This window comes from Mustela nivalis (assembly GCF_964662115.1).
Source record: "Mustela nivalis genome assembly, chromosome: 5".
In the NCBI taxonomy this organism is placed as follows: Eukaryota; Metazoa; Chordata; class Mammalia; order Carnivora; family Mustelidae; genus Mustela; species Mustela nivalis.
This window is the reverse complement of record NC_139024.1, coordinates 71,735,754-71,749,208: the sequence shown is the minus strand read 5'-3', so window position 1 is coordinate 71,749,208 and position 13,455 is coordinate 71,735,754. Positions and strand designations below refer to the sequence as shown.

The window sequence follows — 13,455 nt, the reverse complement described above, 5'->3', positions numbered from 1 at the left end:
ACTTCTAGAGAAGACACAGTGGGTCCTCTTCTCTATGTTATGCCTAAAGCTGGAAAAGCAGACTTGTCAATGTGAGAGAACCCAATGTGAGGCAAAGTGGACACACTAAGGATGGCACCTCAGGGATGAAGATAGAATCGGGTTCTTGATCAAGTATCTGAAATGGTATCAAGAACTTCTGGAGCCCCCTTCTCTCTGGACTTCCTATTAAAGGACAAAATACACCTGGTTTTATATTATTTTCAGCTAGAACTCCTAACAGTTAATAAGGTACAGTTAAAATATGATACAGTTTATCTCAGCTTTTCTTTTCAAAGCTTGAGGAACAGAATTAATCCAATTTAATTTAAAATTAAATAATGTGGTTCTTAGAATACTTGTGGGGATTATTTCACTCTGTTGACTTGAAGAAAATATTAAATTGCATTTATCTTTTTATTTATTTTTCACTGTCTTTCTTGGGCACATGATGCTATATGATCCCTCCACCCTCTTGAGTCAGAAAACTGTTAAGAGACTGTTTCCCTACATTTGGTATTTAGGTTCCTAGTGAATACATTAAGAGGACTAAGAGGGTGGCATATGATTTGTCGGTACTTGCCCTTTTGTCCAAAACTAAACCCAAAGTAAATTTGCACAATATGATTAAGTAAGGTTGAAGTAAATCATACAATAATCCAACCAAATTACTGCCAAGGAACAGAGGGTTCCTTACCAAGGCTTGTCTACCATATGAATGTTTTTTCTTTCTCATCAGCAGCTATTATTATTATTATTACATCATTATCATTATTGAACAATTAAACCAAAAATTTTAGAAACACAAAAGGTTTTATGGCAAAATTCAAGGCTTAGAAATCTAGACATTTCTAAGATTAGAAACATGTTACTGTTTTGAGAAAAGCACTTATTTATAGCCACTAGAAATTATTATATTTATTTCAACAGATCAAACATTTAATAAGAACACAGTGTTCTTCTAGGAAAATTGCACTAAAATGATAATACTAAGTTGGCCAACATATTTACTATTTGGCAATGAAAGGGCTGAACGCAATGAAAGACAGTTGACCAGAAAAAAAAGAGAGGTGGCATATATAATTATGATTTTTAAAAAGCAGGGTAAAAATGTGCTGGGGATAACAAATTCCTAGAATCCATCACTACCCAAGTGCAATAAAATGTAAATTCAGCTATTAAACAAGAAAAAGAGTTTTAGGCTATGAAGCATAGGTGTCTTTACAGCATTGCAGTATGAGGGGCAACACAGAGAGCATGAGAAAGTGCACTGAACCCCACTGGATGGAAGATGATACCTAAGTTCCATTTTGAAACAACCATTTAGTAGCTTCACAATTCTTAGTATTTCTCACATCTCCATCTTTTTATCTAAAACTGGGGGTATCTATTTGTACCTGCTATTCAACACAGATGTTGAGAATAATAATGAGACTACTTGTACAAAAGTTCTCATTGCAAATCTTGATAATAGCAATATAATGAAGATCATAATCAACACATTGTCTAAGCGAATAACACATTTAATAACTGTGGTGATCTTTGGATCATCAACTTGTCTATGCTATAGTCCCAAGTTACTTAATCGAAGTAGGTGTCCAAGTGAAGGGATTCTGGAGATGGAAGTGAAGTCTATAACCAATTGACACTAAGTAAGGGAGATTATCCTAGATGATCTGGGTGGACTTGATTCAGTTAGTTAAAATGGTCTAAAAGCAGAGCAAAGGCTTCCCCTGAAGTTGAAGAAACTCCACCTATAAACAGCAGCTTGAGTTTGTGCCTGAGGACACCAGCTTGACCCTCTGATGGTTTGGCCTGCAGACTTCAGACTTCCCTTGCCAGCCCCACAATCATATAAACCAATTCCTTGTAATAAATCCTTTTAAGATTTAAACAAAAACAAAAACAAAAAAACAAAGTGGGTGTGTATATACACAGATATACCTATGCTTTTCGTGTTTGAGCACTGACTGATACAGATGATTTTGTTACCAGAAATGCTTCTGGGAGAACAGATTTTTTAAGACTGAGTTTTCCGATCTGGTTTGGTTCTGTTTTCTAGAATTGGTTCTCTAAATGTGATTAGATAGTAATTATTTTGCCAGTAATAAAGAAGACATTGCTAGTCCATAGCATGATGTAGTAAAGAGATGCAAAATATTACCATTAGATATTTCTAACAAATACCTATAGAAGGTAAATTTCTGGGTGACCATGCATTTGTGACCTTAAAACATTTTAGACAAACTAAGGAATATAAATAATGGTATTGGCTGGTTGCATCAAACTGTGTTGGAGAAAATGGAAAATACAAAGCATGTGACTTTAACTGTACCATTCAGAGTAAAAGGGAAGTTGAGTAGAGCAAAGAGACCAATACAATTAAAGCACTACACTTGAGAGATTCTGGTAACTTGGTGGCAGTGGGATAATTTTAATTTTCTGAATCTGCCACATAAAATCAGACAAAACAACAAGAGGAAGTATGGAACGAAAAGGTCCAGACAGAGTTTAGATGAGAACAAAACCAAGAAAAACAAGAAAGCAAGTGGTCATATTTTTAAACATAACTCACAAAAACAAAAGAGGGATTCTTGAAATCAAGAAAGTTTTCCTGAACTCCATTCATTTTAAAATTTCAAAACAACATAATTAACATAAAAATGAACAACTTAAAAGTATCAAGGTCAAGTCCAACATAAAGTTATCATAAGTTTAAAACAGAATAAGGAGCAGAATATAAACCCCAGAGTCTCTGAAAGTAAGTCAGGAAAATATGCCCACAAAACAGATCAAAATTGAAACCTAATATTTCATGCTATGTTAAAACATATTTAAAAAAATGATTCATGATGAAAAAATAATATAAATTTGAATTAATAAAATTCATAAGATGACAGAACTCAAGAAAAATTGGAAATGAAAGAAAAATGTCACTTCAGAAATACGATTAACTAGAGTAAATAAAATCAACAGATGATGTCTTAAGCAAAACAGAATGTGGGGAAAAAATAGACTTTTAACTGAAAAAGAACAAAAAAGATTCCAGAGAAAATGACTATTAATGATGATATGCAAAGAAGATCAAACACAGAGATCACACGAGTCCATACAAAAGCAAGGAAGTAAAAAAAGTATGAAAATAGTATTATTTTCACAAGGAAACAAGAAAAGTATGAAAAGTACTTTATAATAATAAAAATAAAAAATAAAATAAAAATAATATTATTTTCGTACTTTTCTTGTTTCCTTGCTTTTGTATGGACTCGTGTGATCTCAGGGTCCTGGGATCAAGCCCCACATCAGGCTCTCTGCTCAGCGGCGAGCCTGCTTCCTCCTTTCTCCCTCTCTGTCTGCTTCTACGCCTATTTGTGATCTCTGTCTGTCAAATAAATAAATAAAGTCTTTTTTTAATTAATTAATTAATTAATAATTAAATGTGCCTTCTGAAAATTTTAAAAAAGTCTTAAAAATACACAATGGAAGAACACCACACATACCTGAGAACAGTAACCTAGAATGACTCACAACAATACACAGTCTGATAAAATTAGAATCTTTAAAAAAAAAAAAAAAAAGGAAAAAATCCTTTGAATATCTAGAAAAAGCAGACATATGATTTGTAAGGAAACAAATATTCTCGGACTTTGATAACAAAGCTTTATGCCAGAACAAAATGAAATAACATATTAAAGTTACTCAAGGAAGGAAAATGTGAACAAAGGATTTTATATCCTGCAACTGACTTAAGAAGGGTACAGGAACACCTCAGTAGCTCAGTCAGTTAAGCATCCCACTCTTGATTTCAACTCAGATCATGATCTCACAGTTGTGAGATCAAGCCCTATGTCAGGCTCATGCTCAGCACAGAGTCTGCTTAAGATTCTTTCCCTCTCTTCCCCTTGCTCATGCTCATGCTCTCTCCCTCTCTCTCTCTCTCAAATAAGATCTTTAAAAAAAGGATCAAGGGCACAAAAAAAATCTATCAAGTTCACATATAAACTATAATCAACATTCAAGAACTCAGAAGTATTAATTCCATGTGCTATTCCTGAGCCATTTTTCTAGAAAATGACTTTTAAACAACCAAAGAAACTGGGAAAACATGAGCTATAAGAAGATGGTGATCATTAAGAACATAGTTACCTGAAGAACTAAGTAAATAAGGGCTACATGAGAAAGAGGATAGTATGCAATAGTTACATGCTACAAGTTACATAGTGCAAGTATTAAAAATGACATCAGCCTTTAAAAATGAGGAATTATGGAGTATTTGAATTCTCTCTTTCCCTGTGTCACTGAGACTAAAGAATAGTAGCATAGAAAAAAGGAGCCATAACTGACAAATTGTAATAGAGAAAACATTAGGTGAAAATCTTTAGGCTTGAAGTTGAAATATAAAGAAGAACTCATAGAGAGCTTATTGTTAAATATGAATTTTACCTTAGTTCTGTTCACTGAAAAGGTCTAACAAAATGAGTACCCTTCAGCATCCACATCATGGTCCTGAAATACACGATCTCACTAAAACAAACCAGCGTACTGGGTCTGGAGAAGAAAATGTACAAAAGAAGGAAGGAACATCTCACAATATCAGACAGCAGGAAACTACCAAAAACTACTGAAGTCATATCAAAAGAACTCTGGAGCCAACTTGAAGAGGTTCTCATTAGCCAAAGATGGGGCAGCTCGAGTTTTAATAGTAATATTAATAGTAATAATTACAACAAACTGAAGTCAATTAAACAAGATTAGGTCCACAAGTTCAGAAGAAGAATCAGTCACCTTTGGAGATGATAAGGGATCAACTCATTATATTGAAAACCAATAGCTAAAACAAAGATTTGAGTCTTTATCCCCTCTTTCCTTAATGAAGTATGCTACTGGGTAGAGAAAGGTAGATGAGAAGTTTTTCTTCTTTAACTAAACTAGTACAAAATAGATAATAGTACATAATAAATAATAGAATTAGAATACCACAATTTACAGCCTGAACAATGAATACAGGCATTAAGCACCAATGACTATGAAGAAAACAAAAAAAAGGGCAGGGGAGGAGAAAGAGACATTTTGTGCCTCCTGTAATCATACCAGGCACCATCTCTAGCATTCCAAAGGATCAAACTTAACTCTGGATGTGGCTGCCGATTTACAGAAAATTCAGAAGAACATGTTAAATCAAAGAGGACATTAATATGCAATCAGTAAAATGACTGTGCAAAACTACAAGTCAATGGTCTGGGTTCCTCCTCAATAGACAAACTGTGAGGAAAAGAAAGGGACAGAGGACAAACCCACAGATTGAAAGACACTTTAAAAACCCATTTTAAAAATTAGATAAGAATAATCTGGAGTATTTAGGAATGTACATATAAGTGAGAAAAAAAAAAAAACTATGAAAAAACAAAGAAGGGCCAGAAGTGAGGAAAACCATTATTTGCAGCAGTAGGGAGGGGCTCAGGTGTGGCTGGGACTGAGCCCTGGGAAGGAGCCCATAGGATGGCTGGCAAAGTCCCTTTCTTGTCCTGTGTGGTGTGTACCTCATAAAAATTCATCCAGTCATAGTTCTTACTTTTGTGTGATCGTCTATGTTTTGTTGTACCATAAAATGATTTTACAAATATTAGATTTTTATATCAGATTGCTTTTCATAAAGAAGCAACCCAGCCTGCTACAGAGCCTCCATGCTGTAACACTGATCACAGGAAGTCAATGGAAAGTTGTAAAGTGCTTGATGTGACACACTTAGAAAACACACCGAAGGGCAGCTTTAGGAACAGCAGAAGAGTACATTATTCTTGCACAGAAAAAGCAGTAAATTGTTATTTATAGATATCGATAGGAAGAAATCCTTGAGCTTCTATGACTGCCGGGCTTTCAGTCATGCTCCAGGGATAGATAAGAAAGATAAAGTATTTTCCACACATTATTCATTTATAATCAATTATGTAATCTGCAGACAACAAACCCAAGAGTTTATAAATTATTGAAGACGGAAAAGAATGCACTCTATCTTCAAGGCATTGAACTCTTTATGGTAGAAAGCCACAGAAAGCAAACCAAAATGACCTCAAGGATATTTAACAATCCAAAACATTAAACATGATTAAATGTTCTGATGTTCACTATTTACATACATACACACCCAAATGCCAAAGATAAAAGATAAACATTACAATCCATGATACTCAGTCAATGATTTTACTTCAAGACCAACAGCCATAATTCTTTGTATGAAGCCATGAAGGAAGAATATAATGCCCTGAACTCAAATAAACCAACGTCCTGAGGAAAAGCAGCAGACTGACAAGAGTGATAGCTTAGCTATCAAATGGTACATGGTCTCTCAAGTAAAACAGAAATAACTGTAAATCAGCATATACACAGAAAAAAAAAATCACTACTGCTTAAAGTAAGAATAAAAAGAGACAATTAGAATTAAATAGCATGCTACTGTTTATCAGTTTAGAAGAAATCAGGGGAAACACCACAGATGTGGTTAACACTTGCCCTCGGACATTACTCTGTTCTGTGAGCCACAAGGTAGAGAAGAAGCCAAGGTTAAAAGCACCAATAGCCTTCCAGTGGTTATCAGGACCATCCATAAGCTTCCAACTGTCTTGACAAACTTTTATTAAAGCTCAAAAGAGCCGAAAGGAAGGCGGAATGTCCTCGCACCTTTCACTCACTTTCATATCTAGATAACTTCCATGCAATTATGAACGTAGGAAAAATTAAAAAAAAAAAAAAAAAAAAGGAAACAGATGGATCTAATAGAAAAATCAGTCCCAAAACAGAAAATGAGAAAACAAGCTCACTGACTGGCTTTAAAATATAAACTTTTGAGGAAATTTGGAAAGCTGTCTTGATCATTTCACTCACATCATCCCCGATTCTGTCAACTGGTATTTCTTTCATCTATCCTTCTTTGCTATTCATGTATTTTTCGATTCTACCAGGACCGGCTAATCCCAGGCCCTTCTGGTTTATGTCTGCATCAGGGCCCAGTCCCAACCCTGCCAAAAACCTGTCTTTACTTCCACTTCTCATTGAGAACCCTCCACTTCGAGAAGCTCCTTCTCCTGATGTTCCTATCCCACCCACGCACATACACTAACCTGCAGTGATAACAGTGTTCATGTATCTTTGCTATTCACGCCCTATAGATCCTTCAAAGACTCAATCAAATCTTCCTTAATGATCTCACCAAACATTCCATCCGATGCAGCGCTCTCTCAACTCTCAAACAATTTAGTGATTAGATTCTGTATCATCTTTTCTTATTCAGTTACAGAGGCAATTCTCGGGGCTGAAGGGATCTTAAAATGTATTCAGCCTCATGCTTAAATATACTCAACTGCTCTAGCAAGTGTTTATCCAGATTATGCTTGGATACTTCCACTAATTGTAGTTTTACTACCTCCTGGAAGAGCTCATACTAAGTTTCAACAGCCCTACAATTACAAAGTTCTCTCTTATAATCAGCTTATATCTCTCACCACAGAGCTTCAAACTGTTAGTTAGTATTTTACTTTAGAACCTATACAGAACAAATTAAATCCCTCTTCAATATTCCCAATAATTTAAGATTTTAAGAAGTTTATCTGTTCTCCCACAAATCTCAAGATATATACTATTCCATGTTGTTTTAGCCATTCTGACATCATGTCTTCAACTTTATTCACTGTCCTAGTAATTATAAGCTGTCTTTGGTTAGTTTAATATTTTAGACATGAGTCAGTCACCCTTAAGGCCAATGACTTAGAAAATGTCAGGACTTTCACCAAGTCCAGACAGTAGGCCAATTTTCACTATAACTCCTTCCTTTTTTTTTTCCCCTCTTCTTTTCATGGCATCCAATATATGCTAATCACATATGTTTAGTCAATCAGGTTCTGAAATACTCCTCTCAAAGTAGTTTTCAATGAATTGCCCATCATACACTTGATTGTTCTAGGCATAGATCAATTTCTTCCAAGAATTTTCCTTCATTATAATAAATACAAAATTAACAGATTTTTTTTTCTCAAAAGGAAATCCTATCAGGGATAGTAACATCTCTTGTAGAAATGCAATATGCTACAAACATCCGGGCACATCATTGGACAGTAGAAATAGGCGTGGAAAAATACCATAGCATGGAAGCATTAGAGGGAGCTCTGTGAGCAATGGCTATGTGGTATTTGAAATTGTGTAGTGATGGGTTTCATCAGCTAAAATTTTTATACTTTCGAATTAACTCATTTTGTAAAATACCATGTCTCTGATCTAATTTCCACTGCTTGCATGATGCCATTCACCTGCAGTGCAGGAAGAAGACCATGACATCTCCCCGGACAGACAAAACACTGTATGCCCAGAAGTTTCAGACCACCCATTTCCATTAATCCTCAGCTGACAACAACTGGTACTACAAGAGGTCGGCCTCTCTTTGGTTGTTTTTTTGTTTTTGTTTTTGTTTTTTAAGAGCAATTTGCATTTCATTTTACTAATTCTACTCTCCAATTATTACTCTCAATCCATTGCTTGAATTATCTATTGCTCCATAAGAATGACATTTCCTTTGGCTGAGAAACTAGCTTTATCATACTACATTAGCGGTGACAAATCTTACCAAGTGCAAAGTGATGGCTGACTTTCCTGTTTTGGCAGACCCACAGAGGAGGCATAGGGCCAGCACCTGCGGCAATTACTGACAGATTGGCCCAATTGCCACAGCTTTGATGGCAATCTGCATAGGATTATCAGTCACACATTAAACAGCCTCCTTTCAATTCACCAAAACAAATGGTGTCACCAAATCTACCCACACAATTCCCTACTTTCAATAACTCCACTGTTGAATTTCTCTGTCCAATCCAATGATGCATGCCAGCCAAGCTCTGAGATGATGGATGGAGTCGTTAGCGTTTTAGTTTCTACACTGAACCTGAAGCCAAAGCATATGGTCAGACAGATGTTCCAGCAGTGAGCTCTATTTGATTTGCCATGTAGGTGTCCACTTATACTGGACCTTCATAAAAGAACACTAAGTCATAAGTTACAGTCCAACCCTGTTTCAACTCTTTTACACCCTCAGAATTTAAAACATGTTCTGATAACAGAACACTCAGAACATGTTTCACTCTGTATTTTAGCATAGACTAATTATATATTACCCTCACACCTAATCAAATAACTTCAAATGGACAAGATGGACAAAAGGCAGCTAAATGTTTATAGGCTATTGCCATCTATGGCTTGATTAGTAATGCCAGAATGTACCACATATTCACTTTGCCTCGTTTATTATTGAGGTAAACTGCATACACAGTAAATTGGATGGAACTTAACTTCTAACAAATGTATATGCACCCATGGGCCCAACACCCCAGTGAATATACATGACATTTACATTACCTCAGGAGTTTCCCCTGTGCACTTCCAGGCCCTCCTCATCACCCACAGTCAAATACTGTTCTGATTTCTATCACATAATTTAGCTTTATTTTTTCTGGTACTTTTTTTTTTTTACCTATCCCCTTTCCAAAAACATACTATTGCTGAGATTTATCCACATCAATAACTCATTCTTTGTTATTGCTGAATAACATTCCATTGCTTGAATGAACCACACACTGTTTGCCCATTCTCCTTTTAATGGATATTGGGGCTCTTTACAATTACTGGTTTTTATGAAAAAAGCTGTTTTAAACATTCTTACACAAATTATTTTCTGAAAAAATGTCTTTATTTCTATTGTGTAAATGTCTATTTCTATTGTATAAATATTGTGTAAACATTTCTATTGTGTAAATATGGGAGTGGAACTATTGTGTCATGCTAGTTATTTTCTTATATATTCACTTTTTACCACCATCACTTTATTCTTCATATCAGTAAACACTGCAATGAAAGGACATGACTAACATTTTTAACCTAAAAAAAATATATAACCTAACTTTTCTTTTTCCTGTGAGAAAATTATCTGACACTTCTCAAAAAATATAACCAGGTTTTTTATTATTTTATTTCAATATAAACTATACATTAAAATTTCATTTGTGATCTTATTTCCTATAACCCGTGTTTACCATAAGGCCTAATTTATAATCCACAAATTCCCTACCATGAGGGTTCCTTGAAATCACAAAACAGCACAGTTCTAAAACTTGTTGGAAGCACTGGAAAACATCTGTTCATGTGGGAAAAAATTGCAAATCATTAACCTGACAACAAATGTTGTGCTTATATCTGGAATGCATGCTACTTCATTGAGTTTTATGATCAAAAAGGAATTTGGAAATTCTCTATAAAAGACTAAAGTCTTTATTCTAAGTCCCTTTTCCAACATGAATGAGCTTAACACACCATTTTAAACTATGGCCCCAAAAACCTCATAATTTTACCATATCGCCAGCTTTTTGACATTAAACAGACTTCTAAAAACAGTCATCCATGTTGTTTTACGCATCCCTAGTTCATTGAGCTTGTACAAGGAGGTTAATTTAGGTAATGTATTTTGTCATTGTTTTCTAAATATCTAGAGTGAATGACCTAATGTTTAGACTCGGTAATTATATTGAGATCTTACAGGAAAGAACACTCCCTAAAGATACATCCAAAAACCACTGTGATATATACCTTATGAATTACCCAAGGTTAGCTGAGGGAACTCAAGTGTTTGCTTTTGTGCACTCTATTTTTTTAATTTACCTAATAATTTGTATGTCATTTTAAACAATAAAAAATGACTGACAAATCAATTGTGAGCTAAAGATAATAAGTGAGAGATTTATCTTTTTAAATGTATTTCCATACATAAATTATTTTATTTATTTATTTTTTTGTTTATTTTAGACAGAGGGAGAGAAAACAGGGAGCAGGGGAGGGGGAGAGGGAGAGAATTTTTAAGCAGCCACCTCACTGAGCGTAGAGTCAGACATGGGCTCAATCTCACAACCCTGAGATCATGAACTGAGCCCAAACCAAGAGTCAGATGCTTAAAGGACTAAACTACCCAAGTACCTCTCCATATATAAATTATTTTAAATGTCAAATGCTATCAGGTATTATGGTTAAAGTATTTATAGTATATCATTTTTCCTTTAAAACAGGTATTTGGCTGCTTTTCTGTTCTTTGGTGTTTTACCCCATATTTAAGCATTTATTAACTGACACAAATACTGTATAATGTAAGTGATTTGAAAAACATAAAAAGTCGATCGCCATTTTTTAATGACACCTACCATGGCAAGTATAACAGCTACTCCACTACCCCATTACTTCTGTGACAGGATGCAGTGTCCTTTCATTTTGGGTTGCTTCTAATACATTCTGAGTACTGTCCACAGGTATTTTCAGCAACTGTTCTCACAATGATAGTTAATTTCAGGGGCCATTTTTACCCATACAAAACGAGTAACATAAACAATTTCACAGTCTTACATCAAACAATACGGTCATGAAGGCCATGTCTGAGGTCATTAAAAGATAATGCAAAGACCTAGTTTAGCGTCTTATAGCTGAAAGGGATCTTAGTTTCTACCCACATCTCGTTTCATAGATGAGGAACTTATCTATAAAATAGACTCAATAGTTCAATGAATTCTCTAAGTACATACACTTAAGTGGGTTGGAAGGGTTAAAAGTTTCAAATTAAAGTTAGAAGTAACAGTTCGGCATCTTGATTTCTTGTAGTCATTCTGCACCAAGTAAACAAGACTTGACATCAATTTTTATGAGTTGACTTGCAGATTCATTATGGAATCCAGATTCTTTCTGCTTTATTATATTTCTACCACTTTATTTTTTTTTAAAGATTTTATTTATTTATTTGACAGAGATCACAAGTAGACAGAGAGGCAGGCAGAGAGAGAGGACAAAGCAGGCTCCCCGCTGAGCAGAGAGCGTGATGCGGGGCTAGATCCCAGGACGCTGGGATCACGACCTGAGCCGAAGGCAGAGGCTTTAACCCACTGAGCCACCCAGGCGCCCCTATTTCTACCACTTTAAATCACTGGCCACATTCAGAGTGATTCACTATATATTTATATAAAATAACTAGTCTCAATTCATTTGAAAATATCCCTCAACTAAGTAATGGATAGTTTTCAATATTAAACACAAAGAAGGTAGATTTAAAAAAATGGCTTAAGTTAATTTAAGTGGTATTACTGAGAAAGTAGAAAAGCTTTTTTAAACAATAAGGCAAATATGTTAACTGCTGAGGAACTGGGTAATCTCACTGTCAAAACAGAAGAAAAATACCCAAATTCACCTTAGGATGTATAAAGAGGAGAAAAAGGAAAGCAGATTAGATGTTTAACAGAATTATTTATTATCTCTCATCTTTCTTTGAAAAATGACAGAAGGAATATTTTTTAAAACTATTCTGAAATAGGCCAATCCACAAAGTAGGAAACAAACAATAAATGAGCAGCATTTTGACTGCAACCCACTCAGACCAGCAGGGCCAGAAAGTCTTTGTTGCCACAAGGCAGCTGGTGTCTGAGTACACAAAACCCTTTTATTTCAATGCCACATTAAATCCTGGGGCATAAAACCAGAGGCAGACTACAGAGTCTCTAGTTCTCCAATACAAGACTGTATGGATCACAACTAAAGTCAAATGCCAACTAAAGTTCCCACCTAAATAAGAAAAATTAACTGAAGAGGAAAAAATGTCTAAAAATTGTTTATTTAGTCTGAGAGAGAGAAAGAGGGATTCCGACTTCATGTTTAGCTGATGAAATGGCTGCATATTATATAGTACCCTCTCTATAAATAATTATCTTTTTTTTTAAAGATTTTATATATTTATTTGACAGAAATAGCAAGAGAGGGAACACAAGCAGGGGGAACGGGAGAGGGAAAAACAGGCTTCATACTGAACAGGGAGCCTGATGCGGAACTCGATCCCAGGATCCTGGGATCATTACCTGAGCCAAAGGCAGATGCTTAAGGACTGAGCCACCCAGGCACCCCTATAAATAATTATCTTGTATTTCAATGTCTATAGAGGAAATCTGCATAATCACAAAAAAAAAATAAATAGGGGCTTTGTTTCCTTTTCACATATTCAGGATGATATCCCAATACCTGCAAATCAAATGAATTGCAAAAATAGTGATAATTAAGTCTATGAGTATATGGGTTATGACATCCAAGGAGACATGAGGATTTGGTAAGAAATTTATAACCTCTAGTACAATATTAGATACTCTACTAGGTATGACTTAAAAAATCATTTATTATAATCATGACCCCAACCCCCCACAACCTAATGATTATCCCCAACACGAATTTCACCTCTTTAAAAAGATGGTAAAATGAATGCTGAGGTCTATGTCCAAAAAACTATGCTAATCTTACAAAGATTTTTCTCTTTTGGTCCCTATTGACAGTCTCGGGAATTTAGTTCTAACCAATTAAATCCCTTCCTTCATTCTGATGCAA

The 13,455-nt window shown here is 35.1% G+C and overlaps 1 protein-coding gene across 7 annotated transcripts in view; it reads right to left on the bottom strand.

The window, feature by feature from the left end:
* Window positions 1-13,455, bottom strand: part of PTPRK (protein tyrosine phosphatase receptor type K) — a 560,500-nt gene that overhangs the window by 267,415 nt on the left and 279,630 nt on the right. The gene's annotated exons all lie outside the window — the stretch shown is intronic.